Genomic DNA, 11,026 nt, shown 5'->3' on the forward strand with positions numbered 1-11,026 from the left:
TTTCTTCCTCCTGCTGCTTCTCTCCCTCACCGGAGCTCTCTTTGTTTCCAGGATCCGCCGCCGCCATGGGAACCTCGCTGCCGGCCGCATCCTCGTTAAGTTCCGCCGGATCCGGGGTCCTCAGGCCCGGATCTGCCCGTCCCCGACCCTGCCGGCCTCCTCGCGTCCTCCAACCCTCCCGCCGGAGCCATGCATTGCCAGCGCCGCCATGGCCTCGTTACGGTTCCTGTCGAGGAGACGACGGGCATGCGCATCGTGGGCTGCCTCCCCCCTCATGCTCGTGGACCGAGTGGGCCGCGCCCCATATCTGGCCCATCGCCCTCTCCCTTCTTCCTGGACAAAAGCCCACTAGGTGAGCCTCTGACCGGCCTTATCCCTCGCCCTGCGCGGCAATTAGTTAAACAACGCCCGTCTGTTTTTTTCTAGAAAACTGCTTAGTCCCCGAATCCATTCACTTTCATGCATATTTCATCATGTCATAACTCTGTCACCGTTGCTCCGATTCATGCGTGTAGCATATCAAAATGTTCGTCTCGACGAGTACATCATTCCATCTCATTGCATCATTTTCATTTGAGCTCATCTTGATGCCCAAAATTCTGTTGGAAGAGGGCTATGTAGTGAATTTGTCAGATCTATTTCAGCAAATGGCATTTTGTCATTTTTGCCATGATTAATGTGTGCATGCTATGATCCTGAGCTCTACATGTGTTTTGTTATATGCCATGCCATCTTTACAGAGATGCTTGCCATGCATTTTTGTGATATTTGTGGTGACTAGCACAAGCTTGCAAAGTAGCGTAATCGTTAATGCTAATTTCAGGGACTTAGAATTTCACTAAGTCCTTGTCCTGTTTTTGTTTTTATGCCATATGTTCATGTTGTTTCCTAGTAATCTGTGCCTCTTTTGAGGATGATCAGTAAGGATGTTTTGTTAACATTGTGGTGCTCTATCCATGCATGTCTTTGTTTGCATTTATGGAGAACCCTAGCTTGATTCAATCGAGCTCTACTTTTGCTATAAAGTGAATCCTGACAGATCATTAACTTGTTTCACGATTTTGCCGAGGATGTTGCTATTGATCCGTGCATGCTATGTTGTTCTTCTTGCCATGTCTAGCTTCTATGCCATGTCTTATTGATGGGTGTATGCTTAGTTTGTCATGCCATGCTCTTTAGTGAGTGCATCGAGCTCGTAAACATGCCTACTCATTAACTGTTTTGCCATGCTCCAGTTTTTCACTAAGTCTGAATCTGTTTATGTTTTTGCCATGTTCACATGCTTGCAATTGTATTTTCTGATCCCTTTTGTCTCAAGGTAACTAATGGACTTTTGTTAAGTGCTTTGAGTAGCTTCATCCCATGCCTTTATTTGCCATGTTAATTTCCTGTAGCATGTAGTTTTCATGCTCTAAAGTGTGCTTCCTGATGATAAATTCCAGACTTGTGTTAATTTCACTAAGTCTGAAACCTGTTATCATTTGCTCTTTTGCCATGCTTGCTTGAACCTGTTATTGAGCGAATTAGCCGTAGCTCAGTGTTCATCTTTTGTCAAGCATCTTGAGTGGATTCCTGCCTTGTATTTTGTTGCCATGTTTGAGTGCTGTAGCTTATTTATCTTGATGCATTTAGCTGGCTACTTGCTGTTAATCGTAGACCGGTGCCATATTGTTTTGTTTGCCATTTCCAAACCGTGCATCCGATTCCGGTGATCTTTATATCGATTTCAACCGAAATCACCTCACCTTTCCAGTGGCACTCTTGGATTTCCAAGTTGAGGCCAGGTTCAATCATTTGTTTCCAATTCATGCATATGCATCGCATACCGGATCCCGCATATCATACCATGTTCATGTGTTGGTTGTTTACTATGTTGTGTGCTTCTTTCCGGTGTTTGATTCTTCGGGTTGGTTACGACAACGTCGCGTTTGTGAGGACCCATTCTTCTACATCCGTTTTTCTTCTTCATGGACTCGTTCTTCTTCCTTGCGGGATTTCAGGCAAGATGACCATACCCTCGAAATCACTTCTATCTTTGCTTGCTAGTTGCTCGCTCTTTTGTTATGCCTATGCTGCGATACCTACCACTTGCTTATCATGCCTCCCCTATGGTTGAACCAAGCCTCTAACCCACCTTGTCCTAGCAAACCGTTGTTTGGCTATGTTACCGCTTTGCTCAGCCCCTCTTATAGCATTGTTAGTTGCAGGTGAAGATTGAAGTTTGTTCCTTGTTGGAACTTGGATATGTTGTTCCTTGTTGGAACACGTTTACTTGTTGGGATATCACAATATCTCTTATTTAATTAATGCATCTATATACTTGGTAAAGGGTGGAAGGCTCGGCCTTATGCCTGGTGTTTTGTTCCACTCTTGCCGCCCTAGTTTCCGTCATATCGGTGTTATGTTCCTGGATTTTGCGTTCCTTACGCGGTTGGGTTATAATGGGAACCCCTTGACAGTTCGCTTTGAATAAAACTCCTCCAGCAAGGCCCAACCTTGGTTTTACCATTCGCCATCTAGCCTATTTTTCCCTTGGGTTAGGCCAGCCCAAGGGTCATCTTTATTTTAAACCCCCGAGCCAATGCTTGTCTAAGTGTTGGTCCAAACTAGAGCCCCTTGCAGCGCCACCTCGGGGAAACTCGAGGGCTGGTTTTAGTTGTACGGATTGCTTATCTGGTGTTGCCCTGAGAACGAGATATGTGCAGCTCCTATCGGGATGTCGGCGCATCGGGCGGTCTTGCTGGACTTGTTTTACCATTGTCGAGGATGTCTTGTAACCGGGATGCCGAGTCTGATCGGATTGTCTTGGGAGAAGGAATATCCTTCGTTGACCATGAGAGCTTGTGATGGGCTAAGTTGGGACACCCCTGCAGGGATTTGAACTTTTGAAAGCCGTTCCCGCGGCTATGGGTAGATGGGATTTTGTTAATGTCCGGTTGTAGAAAACCTGAAGTTGATCTTAATTAAAATGCACCAACCGCGTGTGTAACCTTGATGGTCTCTTCTCGGCGGAGTCCGGGAAGTGAACACGGTGTTGGAGTTATGGTTGACATAGGTTGTTCTAGGATCACTTCTTGATCATAGTTGTTCGACCGTGCTTTTTCCTTCTCTTCTCGCTCTCTTTTGCGTTGGTTAGCCACCATATATGCTAGTCGCTTGCTGCAGCTCCACCTCATACCTTTTACCCTTCCTATAAGCTTAAATAGTCTTGATCGCGAGGGTGTTAGATTGCTGAGTCCCCGCGACTCACAAATACTTCCAAAACCAGTTTGCAGGTGCCGATGTTACCGAGCAGGTGAAGCAACCAAGCTCAAGGAGGAGCTCGTTGAAGATCTTGTCCTTTGTGTCGTTTCGTTCCAGTTGATCAGTAGTGGAGCCCAGTTGGGGTCGATCGGGGATCTGTGTAGCATTTGGGGTAGTCTTCTTTTATTTTGGCTCCGTAGTCGGGCCTTGATTGTATTTGGATGATGTAATGCTTTATTCATGTAATTGTGTGAACTGGCGATTGTAAGCCAACTATGTATCTTTGTCCCTTATGTATTACATGGGTTGTGTGAAGATTACCTCACTTACGACATTGCTTTCAATGCGGTTATGCCTCTAAGTCGTGCTTCGACACGTGGGAGATATAGTCGCATCGAGGGCATTACAAGTTGGTATTAGAGCCTTCCCCGACCTTAGGAGCCCCCTGCTTGATCGAATCACTGGCATTATTGAGTCTAGAAATGTTTTGAGTCATTTAGGAATTATATATATCGGAGAGTTAGGAATTCTTTTTACTCCTTAGTCCCTTCGTCGCTCAGGTGAGGCATCCTGACGTAGAGTTTTGACTCTTCTCTTCTCAAGTTTCACTAAAAAATATTTAGGATCACGCGGGTATCTTGGAATCATTCCGATGGTTTTATGACGAGAACATTGTTCTTGGTGCCTCCTGACACTTAGGGGTTGTGGCAGTGTCCTGAGGAGTTGAGCTCCGAGGTGTTGTCATCACAATTTTATCGCTGCAGTTTTGGAATACCTGAGAGTAGTTTCGCCGACATTGAAAATCTCTTTTATGCAGTAGTTGGTGACATAACCTCGACGCCACCCAGTACTGGGGCGGGAGTTTAGGAGTATTGCCATAACTCGTATAGCGAATGCTTTTCGAAGGTTGAGGTAAACGATTTCTGAAGCTTTCTTGGTTATGTGTTGAAGGATGGATACAGCTGGATGTAGGATTTGTTAGTTTGGTTGAGATATTATGCTTCCCCTGTATCCCCAACACCTGATTGCATAACCGGAAAGTTTCGGGAGTTTATAAGTGGGAATTCAAGTAGCTCTTAGGATATCTTTCCGACGGATATCTCTAATCCTATAAAAGATTGAGTTGGTGGTGATGGTGTGCCTGCCAACTTGCGTTTACGGACGTACGATCTGTATCCAATGTACAAGAGACAATCTGTGACAATTTTGCAAAAGACGCCCAAACTTCATAGACATTTACAGATAAGGCCTTCTATATTCTGCCCAATCTCTCTGTCGGCTCATCCACCCAATCTCCAGAGAAAAGGGGCGTGCACCGCCGGCCGGCGGCGGTGGAGCCGATCTGGCGCGATGGCCACCGGTGCCGGCCACCCCCAGCGCATCTGACGCCTCCCCTCAACCCCACCCACCACAGAAACCACAATCTCCTCCTCTTCGCCGTCTTCTCCGTTGCCTTCACAATCTCCTCCGACGCAGGCATCGGCAAGCATGTCGCCGATGTCATTCTGCCACTAGCGCTTCTCCTGCTTCGTCCTCAACTGCAGCAGGGTTCCATCGCTCACTATCTCCACAACCCCCCTCTCCTCGCCATCTGTTTTTCCCCCTTTTACCCGTCTCCTTCGGCTACCTACGCAAGTACACCACCGACGTCGTTGATGCCCCAACATCTCTCCTATCTCCTCTCTTTCCTTCTACAGCAGGCCCACCGCCCGCCCACCACCACCACATTCCCCTCCTCATTCCCGTCCCTCCCGACGGCGACTTCTAGAAGTATGCCGCCGCCTGCGACCTGCTCAACTCTGAGGCCATGACACCACCTACTGCTATTTCCCCTTCCCGGCCGACGCGCTCCACCCCCTGTTCTGGTGTGATGGTTGATGTGGAGGTGCTACGGCCTTCCCTTGCCAAAACTTATCCCGCCCAGCCCTTGGCGCCTCCTGAATTCAAAATTTGCTGCCACCAAGTCTGCGCCTTTTTGGAACCGTCCAGAAACCACACTTGTAGCCCAATATAAACCAGGGGGGTATGCAGATGGGACTCATACTGCCCGAACTAGGCCCAAGAAGCCATACACTGGTCACACTCTCACATATTGAGATCAATCAGAGTGTGAGGAGGTAAGATTCGCTGCCCTTCTCGTTTGGCGTCAAGGACCAAGGTATGGTGGTCTGACAAAGATTAAAATCTCATCTATCTAACTGTCTCTCAACAGCTCTTGTTTCATTTCTGTCAGGCAATCCTTACTTGTGCAAATGCAGAGATAAAGCGTTAGTGGTAACATGGAGAACTGTCTTCTGTGCCCAAGTCACCACTTCTTGAGAAATAAAACTTTAAGTATTAAAAGGAATCACAAGCGTTGAATAAAACTTTTAGAGTTATAAGTGCAGCATGCTTCATACTTCATCATTCTGGACATTTTTGCTGTGAATGTATTTTGTTTTCCCACCACCGGCTGCAAGTTACGAATCGTAATATGGGTCCTGCTTGTTATGATAGGCTCTTGTGAAATGCTGTGAAAATTTGATTCTGTTTGGGTTTGTACTTTTTGGCTACCAAACCTATGCATATCATTTGTTTTATCCGTATTGCTTACCAGATGATGATGAAATTTATCATGTGGAATTTCATATCTGAGTCGCAACTCATTTAGTGGTATGCTCACATCCGTTAAGTGCTTGGAGCAAGGAGAAAGCTCGAAAGATAAATCATAAGTCGAAACCGTGTGCCTATAAAATCCATATGTGTCTTTGAATTGTTTTTTTAGTAGTTGTCTTTGTTACTCTTTCTGTTCAGATAAAACATATGATGCCTACAACAGGTCGTTTTGTCATCAGCACCTCTCCTTTGCTTGGTAGCTCCAGTCCAATTTTTCAGGCTGCACCCTGGATATTTGTTTCCATGCTGTCTGTTATCGACATTTTTTTGTGCAGAAACCTGGTTGATGTAAGAAGTTACAAGTAGTCCAGTACTGATATTTATGTATGTCCGTACATGTGAACTCATCCCTTCTATATACATATGTTTCAAAATCATTTTTTACTTGACATTTGGTTTCTTTGCTCTGTACAATGTTCTGCAACTGTTGTCCATTGTTTTTTTCCTTTTCCTAATTATACTACAGACCTCTACATGCTCCTTGTTTTGCCTGTCTAAATATACTACAGGAGACTATATATATGATGTCTTGATTGTCCGATGTGCTTTTAGGTGAGAAGATGAAGTACTGGTTGTCTGATGTTCTTTTAGGTGGAAACATGGATGAAGCAAGAGCTTAGGTATTCAGTCAAACACTTGTACTTCAATCTTTTTTCTTTGTTCTGGAACCATAAGTGTGTGCTCAGGCTATATGATATGTTTGTCATTTGGATATATTAATTGCTGCCATTTACCTTCACATTTAAGTCTGGTTTGCCTAATATACTAGCACAAAGTGAGCTGAATCCTTGGATAAAAGGTAACATAATAGCTTGTTTTGTTTTCTAGAGCTGTTCAAAGGAAAGCAACAATTCCGTTGCAGTAGTTGCTCTAAGGCTGTACATGATAATATCTATTGAAGATCGATGGCCGTGCCAGTGATTTGGGAGATTTGGCGTGAGCGCAATCGCCACATTTTTCACAAATTAGAGTTGTTAGCTTGCCATTGACGAAGCCAATGTTGGAAGAATACCGGCGCACGACACATCATTCAGTAATAGTAATCTAGCTTGGTGGTCCTCGGGCATTCTGTGTGTTTCTCCTTTGCCTTTCCGGTGTTTTGTACATTGTTCACTCATGTCAATAAAATCGAAGTTGTCTGGTGCAATTGCCAAATGTTTATGGATAGATTTTCTATTTGCCACATTTTCCGTGTCCCCTCAATACGGGTGAGCAATGAGAAAACTGTGACAAGTCTTCTACAAGTTGAAAATGTGGAAGAAAATGTTTGGCTTCGACAAGGGGGTTATTAGTTGGAAACCATGTGTTTGATTTTGCTCAGTGTGTATCTATCAATGATATAACATCACATTGATCAAGATCTTGGTACGTCTTTTGTTGTTCATTAGACTGCTGACCCTTGAGTAAACAATGTTCCACGAGATCTCTTGTAATTCCGTGGCGCAGCACGGGCATCTTACTAGTATGATATGAAATTGGGGTTCGACGTCTAGTGGTCCGCCTATCCAGGTTGGTTTTACAGTGGTCTCGTTGTGTCTTAAAGAGTCCTTGGCTATGCCGACTCGGGGACGCTTCGTATATCATGTGCACTTCCTGGTACATGATGGTGCTGTATGATCGAGCCCGTGTAGGCCCCACCATGAAAACTTCGAACGAAATCTCTATCATATGTTTGTTCCGGTTTATTTTGTAAGCCAATCCTTTGTTTTGTTTTGAGTTGTGGTATTCGAGTTGCTTCAATGTCAAGTGTTGATTCCATACCTTCCCCAAATGGTGTTCTCATACTCCAATGTGAATACCAATCCTTATTGATCATCAAGATTGTCTTGTCAATCCTTTTCACCGGTGTGCTTCTTTTCAAGTGGATCCGATCATTTCAACATCCGCAAGATCAAGTATCAGTTCTTCTCAACGGTGTTTGTTTCATCCGTCCCCAAGTTGCCTTTGTTTTCCCGCCCGTCCACCCTTTTTCTTCAAGGAATCCGATGTTTTAATCAAGTATCCTTTATATTCTTGTGAAGTCTCTCCATTCCTTTTCTGTCAATGTTCTTATCCGGTGATTCTCGGGAAGATTCTAATGGAGCTTCAAGTTCGTCATTCTTCATTCTTTTCATCTCCGATGAATTCAATTCAAGCTTTGTCAATTATATCCTTTCCTTGTTGCAAATACTTTCTCATGCCGGTACACCTCTTAATCATCCATTTCTCGCTATTCAATTATTCCGGAGTGCTAAAGATATCTCAGAAGGATCGTCTTGTCATTCAAGATCCGTTCATCCTATTTTGAGGATGTTTATCTTATTCAAGCCATTTAATTCCATTGGTGCAATCTCTCCTTCAAATCGTTCAACGATGTATCTTTTGAGTGGGCCCTAACCCACAAGTCTTTTCCCAGGATCTTCCCTGACTCTTCTTATTTTTCCCGGTGTTACTCTCAAATTATTTTCCAAGTTTGATGTAAGAATGAGTTATCATCAGTCAAATGCCTTTCTCCTTGATCTTTCAAATTCTTTCATCGTTGGTTCAACCTTTCCATTTTCATCCCGGAGTATCTCAACAATTTGGTGGTGTTTCTCATCGTCATTCTCAGATATTGAAGACCGAAGAAGAATTTCTCTGTAATCTTGCTCCATTCTCTTCAAGATTCATGGTGCTAGCTTGTTGCCATCCTCTCATAATTATTTTTGATTGTGAGAATCCTTTTCACCCATCAGGAGATATTCAAGGGTATTTTGAGTTCGATTATCCGGAGCCCATCATTTTAGAAGACTTGTTCATTCTTAGCTTTTAGCTCTCGTTCCCCAAATCTCACCGGTGCATCATTCAATATCCTCTAATCAGCTCGTGATCTATTCGTTCTCTTGTATCTAAATCCCCTCAAGTTTCCTCACTCGTTCTCTAATTCTTACCGGTGACTCATCACTTTACTTCGTAAATTTCCAATTCTTACGGTGGCTATTCAAGATTCTTCTTCCTTCGTGTTCATATCAATCAATTCGTTGTTCCCAAATCTACCGGTGGTTCGTTGAAGACGTTCCAAGTTTATGCTATATCTATTTTAAATCCTTTATACGAGAATAAGTAGCATGCCAAGTCCATTGCTTGTCATCAATTTAATTGGTGAAGAATATGCATAATGTAATTCTTATTCTTGTTTCATCGAGTGAACTTAATTCCTTATTCCGGAGGCTCATCAAATTCTTGTTTCCATTTGTTCATTTTTCTTTTCCGAAGTTCCAAGTTTTCTCTTTATCTAGTCGCAAAGCTTCATCTAATCATTGCAAGGCTTCAACCTTACTCTTCTCATCTTTCTTTTCGTTTTACCATTCTTTTGTTTACCGGAGTTATTCATGAAGTTTCTGCATGATGGTCCATAAAGGACTTAATCCGTTCTCGAAACGTTCATCAAGATTATTTTCAAAGGAGTTCAAGCTTTCTTCATATTGTAATCCGGAGCGCAATTCTTTCTTGCGTATCATTGGAGGTGGTATTATGTCATTCTTGATAATTTGAATTCATGTTTCATGATTCACATGTTGTCATGAATGAGATATTTTAAATCCATCAATCTCGTCATTGGAGTTATCTTGGGTTATATTTCACCTAAAGCCTTCTCTAAGGTTTGTTGCTATTATGGTGCTTATAAATGACCCAAGTTCTTCTTTTATCCTCCTGGTGAAATGGCTTTCTCGTCTCCTTGTTCTTATCAATCCAATTCTTTTCCCGTGAGTGGCAGGTTGTCACCTCATAATTTGAGATGTATTCCTTAAGACCATATCAAGCTTATTCTTTTCGTTGTTGGTTTTCCAACAACTCCATGCGACCCTTCTCTTTAAAATGTTTTTCAAGCTCATCGGAGGTAGAAGATGTTGTTTTCTTCTCCGTTCTTTTGTTCCGACGATCCAACTTCTATTCTTTCATTTCTTCCGGAGGCTTTGTATTGATGCAATATTTACCCATCATCTCGTTTGCTCAAATATCATGTTCTTTTCGTGCTTATCCTTTTAACCGGATTGTGTGCACGCGGCTCAAGTTCTTCATTTTATCAAGCCTTGCATATCTTTCCAACCGGAGAGCTGTTCGAATTTGTTCTTCCTTGTTTTTTTAACGGAGTGTTTTCAACTTCACTTATCTCCGTTGTATTCTTTTCTCGAAATGGCTTAACCTTTTCAAGGTTCTTTGGTTTCACACGTTTGTCAAAGGAACAACTTAGTTTTACCTCTTCTCTTTCTCTTCTGTTTTCCCTCCGGTGCCATTCTAGATCTCGGGACGCGATCCTCTCGTAGTGGTGGAGTGTTGTAACGCCCCAAGACCGATGTTCCAGGTGTCTTCCAGTTATTCGCTGTTGTTGCATTGTCATTGCTTGCGTGTCATGCATTGTATATCATATCATCATGCGCATTTCATTTGCATACATGTTCGTCTCATGCATCCGAGCATTTTCCCCGTTGTCTGTTTTGCATTCCAGCGCTCCTATGTCACCCGGTGTCCCTTTCTACCTCTTTTCGTGTGTGGGTATTACACATTTCCGGATTGGACCGAGACTTGTCATGCGGCCTTGGTTTACTGCCGGTAGACCGCCTGTCAAGTTTCGTGCCATTTGGACTTCGTTTAATACTCCAACGGTTAACCGAGGGACCAAAAAGGCCTCGTGCGTGTTGCAGCCCAACACCCTTCCAATTTGGCCCAAAACCCACCTAAACCTCCTCCATCATCTTGGTCGTTCGATCACGATCGCGTGGCCAAAAACCGCACCTCATTTGGACTCTCCTAGCTCCCTCTACCTATAAATATGTGGCCTTCCCTGAAATTTTCGCGGATGAAACCCTAACCTTCTTCTCCATCGCGCCGTCGGACATGTCCACTCCGCTGCCGGACACGTCCACCCCGCCGCCACATCACTCCGACCTATCGGAGCACGCCACGTCAGCAGCGAAGCCTCCCGCACCCACTCAGAGGCTGCCAAGTGTCCCACCGGAGTCCTCCCGCCGCTGCGGCCCGCGGAGCCCACAGCGGGCCCGCGCGAGCCCGGATCCGCCCCCACTGCCCGAGCGCGCCACCACCCGCGCCCGGCTCGCCGGAGTTCCCTGCTGCCGTCCGCCGAAGCCTCTGCTCCTCACGCCTCCTC

This window comes from Triticum aestivum, chromosome 4A (genome assembly GCF_018294505.1).
Source record: "Triticum aestivum cultivar Chinese Spring chromosome 4A, IWGSC CS RefSeq v2.1, whole genome shotgun sequence".
NCBI classification, from domain to species: domain Eukaryota; kingdom Viridiplantae; phylum Streptophyta; class Magnoliopsida; order Poales; family Poaceae; genus Triticum; species Triticum aestivum.